Raw genomic sequence first — 13,305 nt, forward strand, 5'->3', positions numbered from 1 at the left:
TGAGCCTGCCTCATGCTGTATAGACATATATTTTGAATGTGTACGCTATCCATACATGTTATCCAGGGATACGGTACCCTTTCTAACCTTTGTGCAATCACGTGCAATCCATACTGGGCCTAACACCGTCTGAGCCTGCCTCATGCTGTGTAGACATATATTTTGAATGTGTACGCTATCCATACATGTTATCCAGGGATACGGTACCCTTTCTAACCTTTGTGCAATCACGTGCAATCCATACTGGGCCTAACACCGTCTGAGCCTGCCTCATGCTGTATAGACATATATTTTGAATGTGTACGCTATCCATACATGTTATCCGGGGATACGGTACCCTTTCTAACCTTTGTGCAATCACGTGCAATCCATACTGGGCCTAACACCGTCTGAGCCTGCCTCCTGAGACATATATTTTGAATGTGTACGCTATCCATACATGTTATCTGGGGATACGGTACCCTTTCTCACCTTTGTGCAATCTCGTGTAATCCATACTGGGCGTGAGAACGGCTGGCGAGCTGTTAAGCAAGCTACAGCACCTGTCCAGACAAGTACAGGGATTCCCTAGCGAGGAGACTTATTTGATTGTTTTCAATGTTGGGACAGCAATTTTTGGGGAGCACTATACTCTGGAGAATGATAGATGGGGCCCACCATACACTGGAACATTCCAAAGGTGGACATCAGACACTGGAGCAGCATTTACAGGGCCCATTATACACTAGAGCATTAGAAATGGGGCCCATTATGTTTGGAGCATTATTTAGGCCCATAAGACAGTGGAGCTTCATCCATGGGGACCAACATATACTGTAGCATTATGTGGAGCTCATCATATACTGTTTTAAACATTATATGGGACCAATGATTCTGTATGGAGAAATAGATGGGCCTCGTCATGAGATGTAAAAAGTGAGGTATTTTTCATTGTACTATACCGCTATTTCTCTGCCGTATTGGAGCATGATGAGTTGTGGTATGTGTTAAAGGGGCGCTCTTTCGCCCAGGGCACATGAAAACCTGGAGCCAGCCCTCCCCCCACAGTTTGTAGCCAAATAACCCCCATTTTTCAGTGCGTAACTTGTATTATGAAGTTAATTAAGGTTGACAAGCTTAAGAAAGAAGAATTGATGCTTTTGGCATTCAAATGGGCACTGTAGGTGTGTTTCCTGTCCTCCTCTCACTGCCGACTTTTATTCCCCATTGACATACATTGGGTTTCGTGTTTCGGGACGACCCTGACTTTTCCCTATAATCGGACGATCTTGCTCGACCCGACTTTTGGAAAAGTCGGGTTTCACGAAACGAAACGCGACCCTAAAAAACCAAAAGTCGCTCAACTCTAGTTATTAGATATATGAAACTGAAATAGCTGTTGCAAAAACCAAAATTGTTATAAAGAAAAAAGGTTAACATTAATAGGGGTGCCCAAACTTTTACATATGACTGTATATGCTATTTTTTTTAAAATTTTATTTTAGATGACGATCGGCGGGGACAGGTAAGTATAATTTATTTCCAAAGGTAACCACTGGCCACCAATGAAACTTATTTTGGGTGACAAATAAAAAAAGGGGGGGGACATAAAAAAGGGACAAAATAATAATAATGGGGCAGGCAAAAAAAAATAAATATAGGGGAAAAAATATTTTACAAAAAATAAGAGGAAGCAAAAAAATATAGGGGAAAATATAAAAAATATATACAGTTGTGGCCAAAAGTATTGACACCCCTGCAATTCTGTCAGATAATGCTCAGTTTCTTCCTGAAAATGATTGCAAACACAAATTCTTTGGTATTATTATCTTCATTTAATTTGACTTAAATGAAAAAACACAAAAGAGAATGAAGCAAAAAGCAAAACATTGATCATTTCACACAAAACTCCAAAAATGGGCCAGACAAAAGTATTGGCATCCTCAGCCTAATACTTGGTTGCACAACCTTTAGCCAAAATAACTGTGACCAACCGCTTCTGGTAACCATCAATGAGTTTCTTACAATGCTCTGCTGGAATTTTAGACCATTCTTCTTTGGCAAACTGCTCCAGGTCACTGATATTTGAAGGGTGCCTTCTCCAAACTGCCATTTTTAGATCTCTCCACAGGTGTTCTATGGGATTCTGGTCTGGACTCATTGCTAGCCACCATAGAAGTCTCCAGTGCTTTCTCTCAAACCATTTTCTAGTGCTTTTTGAAGTGTGTTTTGGGTCATTGTCCTGCTGGAAGACCCATGACCTCTGAGGGAGACCCAACTTTCTCACACTGGGCCCTACATTATGCTGCAAAATTTGTTGGTAGTCTTCAGACTTCATAATGCCATGCACACGGTCAAGCAGTCCAGTGCCAGAGGCAGCAAAGCAACCGCAAAACATCAGGGAACCTCCGCCATGTTTGACTGTAGGGACCGAGTTCTTTTCTTTGAATGCCTCTTTTTTTCTCCTGTAAACTTTATGTTGATGCCTTTGCCCAAAAAGCTCTACTTTTGTCTCATCTGACCAGAGAACATTCTTCCAAAACATTTTAAGCTTTTTCAGGTACGTTTTGGCAAACTCCAGCCTGGCTTTTTTATGTCTCGGGGTAAGAAGTGGGGTCTTCCTGGGTCTCCTACCATACAGTCCCTTTTCATTCAGACGCCGACGGATAGTATGGGTTGACACTGTTGTACCCTCGGACTGCAGGACAGCTTGAACTTGTTTGGATGTTAGTTGAGGTTCTTTATCCAACATCCGCACAATCTTGCGTTGAAATCTCTTGTCAATTTTTCTTTTCCGTCCACATCTAGGGAGGTTAGCCACAGTGCCATGGGCTTTAAACTTCTTGATGACACTGCGCACGGTAGACACAGGAACATTCAGGTCTTTGGAGATGGACTTGTAGCCTTGAGATTGCTCATGCTTCCTCACAATTTGGTTTCTCAAGTTCTCAGACAGTTCTTTGGTCTTCTTTCTTTTCTCCATGCTCAGTGTGGTACACACAAGGACACAGGACAGAGGTTGAGTCAACTTTAATCCATGTCAACTGGCTGCAAGTGTGATTTAGTTATTGCCAACACTTGTTAGGTGCCACAGGTAAGTTACAGGTGCTGTTAATTACACAAATTAGAGAAGCATCACATGATTTTTAGAACAGTGCCAATACTTTTGTCCACCCTCTTTTTTATGTTTGGTGTGGAATTATATCCAATTTGGCTTTAGGACAATTCTTTTTGTGTTTTTTCATTTAAGACAAATTAAATGAAGATAATAATACCAAAGAATTTGTGTTTGCAATTATTTTCAGGAAGAAGCTGAGTATTATCTGACAGAATTGCAGGGGTGTCAATACTTTTGGCCACAAATGTATATAAAACACACCAACCAACCAATCAAAGGACCTCTTAACCATAAAAAACCAGACAGGGTGTACTTATTAAATTATATTTTATTTTATTTATACAGGTGGTTACATTAAAACCAATTAAAATCAAAAAGAGTGCACGTATAGGAACAGTTTTCACAAAATTGTAAAATGATAAGACCCAATTTATATATCAGATATGCATACCCCACATATTGTGGAATAACAATTTGAAAAGGATTATATATATATAATAATTATATAATAATATATATATTATTATTATATAATTATTATTTATTATGTAGGATTATTATGTATTATATATTATATATTATATATTATTTTTTATTTATTATTATTTACTATTTATTTTTTATTATTCATTACTTATTATTTAATTATTATTATTTATTATTTTTTATTATTATTTATTATTTATTATTTTGTATATCTTACTTTTAATTTTATTTTTATTTATTAATTATTTATTTATTATTCTTTATCTTTTATTTTTTTTTTACTTTATTTATTTATTATTAATTATTATTTATTATTTATTATTTTTATTATATATATATACACTCACTGGCCACTTTATTAGGTACACCATGCTAGTAAGGGGTTGGAGCCCCTTTTGCCTTCAGAACTGCCTCAATTCTTCGTGGCAGAGATTCAACAAGGTGCTGGAAGCATTCCTCAGAGATTTTGGACCATATTGACATGATGGCATCACACAGTTGGCGCAGATTTGTCGGCTGCACATCCCTGATGCGAATCTCCCGTTCCACCACATCCCAAAGATGCTCTATTGGATTGAGATCTGGTGACTGAGGAGGCCATTTGAGTACAGTAAACTCATTGTCATGTTCAAGAAACCAATCTGAGATGATTCGAGCTTTATGACATGGCGCATTATCCTGCTGAAAGTAGCCATCAGATGTTGGGTACATTGTGGTCATAAAGGGATGGACATGGTCAGCAACAATACTCAGGTAGGCTGTGGCGTTGCAACGATGCTCAATTGGTACCAAGGGGCCCAAAGAGTGCCCAGAAAAAATTCCCCACACCATGACACCACCACCACCAGCCTGAACCGTTGATACAAGGCAGGATGGATCCATGCTTTCATGTTGTTTACGCCAAATTCTGACCCTACCATCCGAATGTCGCAGCAGAAATCGAGACTCATCAGACCAGGCAACGTTTTTCCAATCTTCTACTGTCCAATTTCGATGAGCTTGTGCAAATTGTAGCCTCAGTTTCCTGTTCTTAGCTGAGAGGAGTGGTACCCAGTGTGGTCTTCTGCTGCTGTAGCCCATCTGCCTCAAAGTTCGACGCACTGTGCGTTCAGAGATGCTCTTCTGCCTACCTTGGTTGTAACGGGTGGCAATTTGAGTCACTGTTGCCTTTCTATCAGCTCAAACCAGTCTGCCCATTCTCCTCTGACCTCTGGCATCAACATGGCATTTCCGGCCACAGAACTGCCGCTCACTGGATTTTTTTTCTTTTTCGGACCATTCTCTGTAAACCCTAGAGATGGTTGTGCGTGAAAATCCCAGTAGATCAGCAGTTTCTGAAATTCTCAGACCAGCCCTTCTGGCACCAACAATCATGCCACGTTCAAAGGCACTCAAATCACCTTTCTTCCCCATACTGATGCTCGGTTTGAACTGCAGGAGATTGTCTTGACCATGTCTACATGCCTAAATGCACTGAGTTGCCGCCATGTGATTGGCTGATTAGAAATTAAGTCTTAACACACAGTTGGACAGGTGTACCTAATAAAGTGGCCAGTGAGTGTATATACATTTCTATACTGTCTATTGATGAATTTATAATATAAACTTGCTTTATTTACTTTTTTATTTTTGTATACTATATTTTCTTCTTATCATATAATGTATTGGTATTCATATATTTAAATTTTTTTGTACGATGTATGTTCATTTTTGTTATCAATTGAGAGATATAATGTAATATAATGGATTGATGGTGGAATTTCTGCCTTATTACATTTGATGCGATGCTCTTGGTGGTGAGCATGCGTGCTCCGTGTCCCACGTCCTGATCTGCTGCGTCCTCGTGACCTTGGTAACGCCGGACTTAGTGCCTGTGTGTTCCGGTCACGTGGTCCGGTGCTTGGGATTGTGGGACCTCCGGACTGCGCACGCGCCACCTCCACACCCGGAGCACCGCTATCATAATCAGCGCCAATAAGCAGATTGGCGTGATTAAGTCTCCACATATAAATAACCTTCCGGATCCATTATGTAGCCACCCCCTGATGAAGGAAGGATTCCGAAACGCGCGTCGGGGAGCGTGTGATAGGGACGTGGTGACCCTTATAGGTAAAGGATCTGTCTATGGCATACCTCTGTATATGTGAAGAGTTGTAATTTTCTAATGAAAAGGTGGCACTGGTTACTTTTACATATTGTGCATGATTCTATTGCACAGGCACTCTGCACTTTATTCTGGATATATGGAAGTTTTGTGAATACACACAATTGATGTTTAAAAGGACATATGTTTATGTGTTTTTTCTTTCTAAAAAATATTTTTCCTGTATATGATCCACTGTGTGACAATTTTGCACATTGCACATTGCACTTTTTTTGTTAATTATTTTTATGTATTATAATGTTCTTTATGTAATTTTTGCACCTTTTTTACAATCCTTTTCAAATTGTTATTCCACAATATGTGGGGTATGCATATCTGATATATAAATTGGGTCTTATCATTTTACAATTTTGTGAAAACTGTTCCTATACGTGCACTCTTTTTGATTTTAATTGGTTTTAATGTAACCACATGTATAAATAAAATAAAATATAATTTAATAAGTACACCCTGTCTGGTTTTTTATGGTTAAGAGGTCCTTTGATTGGTTGGTTGGTGTGTTTTATCCTTAATAGTGTGTAATCACTAATTTCACTAACACTGGTGGTATATTTTATTATTTTTATTATGGTTACTAATAATTGATTGGCTTACTATAGTCCAGTTTTGGTGTGTTTCTGCACAACTGTATATAGACAAACAATATATGTGCCAAAAATTAAAAAAATAGGGGAAAATATAGTCTTCCTGAATTATGGGATGCTCATGGGATGGCAGGAACACCTCCCACGATGTCACTTCCCATTTGCTGCGGTTTTGATTTACAAATCCGCAGTAAATGCACTTGGAATTCGCAAACATTTTTCATATATGTGGATCTCAAGCATGCCAATGCAAGTTTATGGCGGCTTAATCGCCGCAATTCCACAAAATTAATGAACATGCTGTGTATTTTTCCGCAATGCGATTCCGCTGCGGAAAAATATGCAGCATGGGCACAGCAATTGCGGAATGTAGTTAAAATGAATGGGATGCGTCTTGTAAGCGCTTTTTCAGTGTTTCCGCAGCGGCAAGATCATTGCGGTAACGCTTAAAAAACGCAACGTGGGCACACAGCCTAACAGTTGGTATCAATCCGGGCAACTCAGTGGTCATTGTGCAGGCACAGTAGCATGTATTGGCTCATGTGTGCCTGGCTCCTCAGAGGCAATTTGTCCTCAGTGCAAGGTGTATCATTTTGGTCTTCTGAATCCCTCCAGCCGTGCTATTGATTCTGGTTGGCTGCTTTAAATGGCATCTTGCTGTGAACGTTTCTTTCTCCTCCTCTTCCTCTTCTTCCAAAACTGTCCCTTAATGTAACTACAGGATACCACCCTCCAAGTCATGTGTGAATGACTAGCCAAGCCATGTGTGAATGACTAGCCTGATAATGATGTGAATGGCCCCTGTTCCTCCTTCTCTTGCTCCTGTACCAGCACCTTATCAATCATCGCCTGAAGCTTTTATTCAGGGAAGCATATAAATGGAATAGCAACGTTTATGATGACAACATCAGTGCTTGCCATGTTTGTGGAGTACTCGAAGCAGTGTAACATGGCACACATGTTGGTGGTTTTTAGTGTTGAGCGATACCACCCGATACTGAAAAATATCGGATCGGAATGGATCGGCCGATCTAAAAAAAGTATCGGGTATCGCCGATTCCGATCCCGGAAGTCCCATTCAAGTCAATGGGACAGAAATATCGGAATTGAAAAAACTCCTTTCTTGCCTTGTACAGCCTGTTCGGGAGGGGGGAAGAGTGTGGGCGGTGCGTGGGCAGACACTGTGCGTGTCTGTGTGCGTGGGTGGGGTCTGTACGGGCCTCTCGGTGGTCTGTACAGGCCTCTCGGGGGCCTGTGCCGGCCTGTTGGGGGCCTGTGCGGCTGTCGATGGTCTGTATGGGCCTCTCGGGGGCCTGTGCCGGCCTGCCGGGGGCCCGTATGGGCCTGCCGGGGGCCTGTGCTGGCTGCCGGTGGTCTGTATGGGCCTCTCGGGGACTGTGCCGGCCTGCCGGGGGCCTGTGCCGGCTGTCAGTGGTCTGTATGGGCCTCTCGGGGGGCCTGTGCCGGCCTGCTGGGGGCCTGTGCCGGCTGTCGGTGGTCTGTACGGGCCTGCCGGGGGTCTTGTGTGTGCAGGCATCGTCCGATGTGACTACAAGTCCCATCGGGCGATGCCTGCTACACTGACAGTGATTGACACATTAGCCAATGATGGGACAGTAGTAGTCCCATCATCCAGCTAATGTGTTGAATGTAAAAGAAAAAAAAACATACTACATACATACTACATACATACTACATATATACAACATACATACATACATACATGCTATATTCTACATACATACTACATATATACTACATATATACTACATACATGCTGCATACATACTACATATATACTACATACATGCTACATACATACTACATATATACAACATTCATACAACATACATACATACATGCTACATATATACAACATACATATATACTGCATACTACATACATGCTACATATATACTACAATCATACAACATACATATATACTACATACTACATATATACTACATACAACATACATACTACATACTACATACATGCTTCATATATACTACATTCATACAACATACATATATACTACATACTACATACATGCTACATATATACTACATTCATACAACATACATACATACTACATACTACATACATGCTTCATATATACTACATTCATACAACATACTACATACAACATACATACATAGTACATACATGCTACATATATACTACATTCATACAACATACATATATACTACATACTACATATATACTACATACAACATACATACATACTACATTCATACAACATACATACTACATACAACATACATACATAGTACATACATACTACATATATACTACATACATACAACATACATAAATACTACATACATGCTACATATGTGCTACATTCATACAACATACATATATACTACATGCATACATACAACATACATACTGCATACAATACATTCATACAATACATACATATAGACATACAGTACATATAACACAGAGTACATACTCACCATCACTTGTCATTTTGATCCCCGAAGCCAGTGTCATCTAAGGAAAAATATGAAAATAACAAATAACCAAATACTCCCTGATCCGCAGAAATCCACGAGTGAGTGTCCCACGCCGATCTCCCGTGGAGAACAGCAGCATCAGCTGATGCGACCGCTCTCTACGGGGCTCAGGAATCCAGTGTCGGGAGGTAGGTATCCTTCCGCACTGTATTCCTCCGCCACTGTAAAAAAAATAGTCCCTAGTCTCACTTTATGGCAAATGCTGCGTGGGAACTTTTTCACACAGCAATGCCAAAATTGAGACTAGGGACTATTTTTCTACGGTGGCGGAGGAATACAGTGCGGAAGGATACCTACCTCCCGACACTGGATTCCTTGAGCCCCTAGAGAGCGGTCGCATCAGCTGATGTTGCTGCTCTCCACGGGAGATCGTCGTGGGACACACGTGGATTTCTGCGGATCAAGGAGTGTTTGGCTTGTTTGTTATTTTCATATTTTTCCTTAGATGACACTGGCTTCGGGGAACAAGGTGACAAGTATTGGTGAGTATGTACTCTATGTTATATGTACTGTATGTCTATGTATTGTGGGGAATAGATAGCTCAGCTGGGATCTTTGCTTTGGCACAAGCATGTGGCTATGAAGTCACTTCAGCAGACTAGCAATTTCCACATGGATATGGACATGGCATATTTATTGTGCACACTTGTTATTCAATGTTACACATGCCAAACATGAAATAAAACATCTAAGGCCGCCTGGCCACTAACTAACAATAGCAGGCTAACTACAAAATAAACCTATATAACAGCAAAGAAGTCCATGTAATCTTACTGTGTCAGCTCCCAGCTCAGCAGACGAGATAGACTGAGAGATCCCAGCTCCTCCTGATTATATCAGCTGGACCAGTCAGGAAACCAAAACCTGGATTGAATAAGTGGAGGGGGAACTACCAGTCCTTTCCATGCTGATCACTAAGGAAACCAGGACTGGATTACAGTGAAATAAACTGGCTTCATCATCAGTACAGGGAGACATATGAATTGAAATGGGGAGAAATATACCTGTTTTCTAGTACCTCTCCCCTTGGCACCTCACAGTATGTATTGTATGAATGTATTGTATGTAGTATGTATGTATTGTATGAATGTATGTATGTTGTATGTAGTATGTATGCAGTATGTAGTATGTATGTTGCATGTCTGTAGCATGTTGTATGTATGTAGTATGTATGTAGTATATATGTATGTTGTATGAATGTAGTATATATGTAGTATCTATGTATCTAGTATGAATGTAGAATATATGTAGCATGTATGTAGTATGTATGTATGAATGTAGTATATATGTATCATGTATGTAGTATCTATGTATCTTGTATGAATGTAGTATATATGTAGCATGTATGTAGTATGTATGTATGTATGTTGTATGAATGTAGTACATACGTAGCATGTATGTAGTATGTATGTTGTATGAATGTAGTATATATGTAGCATGTATGTAGTATGTATGTATGAATGTAGTATGTATGTAGCATGTATGTAGTATGTATGTATGTATATTGTATGAATGTAGTATATATGTAGCATGTATGTAGTATGTATGTTGTATGAATGTAGTATATATGTAGCATGTATGTAGTATGTATGTATGTTGTATGAATGTAGTATATATGTAGCATGTATGTAGTATGTATGTTGTATGAATGTAGTATATATGTAGCATGTATGTAGTATGTATGTATGTACAGTTGTGGCCAAAAGTATTGACACCCCTGCAATTCTGTCAGATAATACTCAGTTTCTTCCTGAAAATGATTGCAAACACAAATTCTTTGGTATTATTATCTTCATTTAATTTGTCTTAAATGAAAAAACACAAAAAGAATTGTCCTAAAGCCAAATTGGATATAATTCCACACCAAACATAAAAAAGAGGGTGGACAAAAGTATTGGCACTGTTCGAAAAATCATGTGATGCTTCTCTAATTTGTGTAATTAACAGCACCTGTAACATACCTGTGGCACCTAACAGGTGTTGGCAATAACTAAATCACACTTTCAGCCAGTTGACATGGATTAAAGTTGACTCAACCTCTGTCCTGTGTCCTTGTGTGTACCACATTGAGCATGGAGAAAAGAAAGAAGACCAGAGAACTGTCTGAGGACTTGAGAATCCAAATTGTGAGGAAGCATGAGCAATCTCAAGGCTACAAGTCCATCTCCAAAGACCTGAATGTTTTTGTGTCTACTGCGCGCAGTGTCATCAAGAAGTTTAAAGCCCATGGCACTGTGGCTAACCTCCCTAGATGTGGACGGAAAAGAAAAATTGACAAGAGATTTCAACGCAAGATTGTGCGGATGTTGGATAAAGAACCTCGACTAACATCCAAACAAGTTCAAGCTGCCCTGCAGTCCGAGGGTACAACAGTGTCAACCCGTACTATCCGTCGGCGTCTGAATGAAAAGGGACGGTATGGTAGGAGACCCAGGAAGACCCCACTTCTTACCCCGAGACATAAAAAAGCCAGGCTGGAGTTTGCCAAAACTTACCTGAAAAAGCCTAAAACGTTTTGGAAGAATGTTCTCTCGTCAGATGAGACAAAAGTAGAGCTTTTTGGGCAAAGGCATCAACATAGAGTTTACAGTAGAAAAAAAGAGGCATTCAAAGAAAAGAACACGGTCCCTACAGTCAAACATGGCGGAGGTTCCCTGATGTTTTGGGGTTGCTTTGCTGCCTCTGGCACTAGACTGCTTGACCGTGTGCATGGCTTTATGAAGTCAGAAGACTACCAACAAATTTTGCAGCGTAATGTAGGGCCCAGTGTGAGAAAGCTGGGTCTCCCTCAGAGGTTATGGGTCTTCCAGCAGGACAATGACCCAAAACACACTTCAAAAAGCACTAGAAAATGGTTTGAGAGAAAGCACTGGAGACTTCTAAGGTGGCCAGCAATGAGTCCAGACCTGAATCCCATAGAACACCTGTGGAGAGATCTAAAAATGGCAGTTTGGAGAAGGCACCCTTCTAATATCAGGGACCTGGAGCAGTTTGCCAAAGAAGAATGGTCTAAAATTCCAGCAGAGCATTGTAAGAAACTCATTGATGGTTACCAGAAGCGGTTGGCCACAGTTATTTTGGCTAAAGGTTGTGCAACCAAGTATTAGGCTGAGGGTGCCAATACTTTTGTCTGGCCCATTTTTGGAGTTTTGTGTGAAATGATCAATGTTTTGCTTTTTGCTTCATTCTCTTTTGTGTTCTTTCATTTAAGACAAATTAAATGAAGATAATAATACCAAAGAATTTGTGTTTGCAATCAATTTCAGGAAGAAACGGAGTATTATCTGACAGAATTGCAGGGGTGTCAATACTTTTGGCCACAACTGTATGTTGTATGAATGTAGTATGTATGTAGTATATATGTATGTATTTATGTTGTATGAATATAGTATATATGTAGCATGTATGTAGTATATATGTATGTATGTTGTATGAATGTAATATATATGTAGTATGTATGTAGTATATATGTAGTATGTATGTATGTATGTATGTAGTATGTATGTAGTATATATGTAGCATGTATGCAGTATGTATGTATGTATGTTGTATGAATGTAGTATATATGTAGCATGTATGTAATATGTATGTATGAATGTAGTATGTATGTAGCATGTATGTAGCATGTATGTATGTATGTATGTTGTATGAGTGTAGTATATATGTAGCATGTATGTATGTATGTATGTTGTATGAATGTACTATACATGTAGCATGTATGTAGTATATATGTATGTATGTTGTATGAATGTAGTATATATGTAGCATGTATGTAGTTTGTATGTATGCTGTATGACTGTAGTATATATGTAATATGTATGTAGTATGTATGTAGTATGTTTTTTTTTCTTTTTTTTTTTTACATTCAACACATTAGCCGGATGATGGGACTACTACTGTCCCATCATTGGCTAATGTGTCAATCACTGTCAGTGTAGCAGGCATCGCCCGATGGGACTTGTAGTCCCATCGGACGATGCCTGCACACACACAAGACCCCCGGCAAGCCCGCACAGACCACCGACAGCCGGCAGGCACCCGGTTGGCTCGTACAGACCACCGGCAGCCGGCACAGGCCCCCCGGCAGGCCTGTACAGACAACCGGCAGCCGGCACAGGCCCCCGAGAGGCCCGTACAGACCACCGGCAGTCGGCACAGACCCCCCGCAGTTGGCACAGACCGCGCATCATGATTAAGTTAACATTAACAGATGTTGGAAACACATAAAAAAATATTGTCTCTGAGCTGAGGCCCTATAGCAGGAACAAGAGCAACTCCACCAAAGCTTATAATTCTACAAAGAACAAAGGAGCAATAGCTCTCAGAGCAAAAAAGGTATATGAAGTGATAGGACAATTCATTATAGTGAAATACAAAAAGTCTTTATTGGTAAAAACTCATATAAATAAGACGGGCATATAGCCCAACTGC

Source organism: Dendrobates tinctorius, unplaced genomic scaffold, assembly GCF_039654945.1.
Source record: "Dendrobates tinctorius isolate UK_male_01 unplaced genomic scaffold, ASM3965494v1 ptg000162l, whole genome shotgun sequence".
NCBI lineage: Eukaryota > Metazoa > Chordata > Amphibia > Anura > Dendrobatidae > Dendrobates > Dendrobates tinctorius.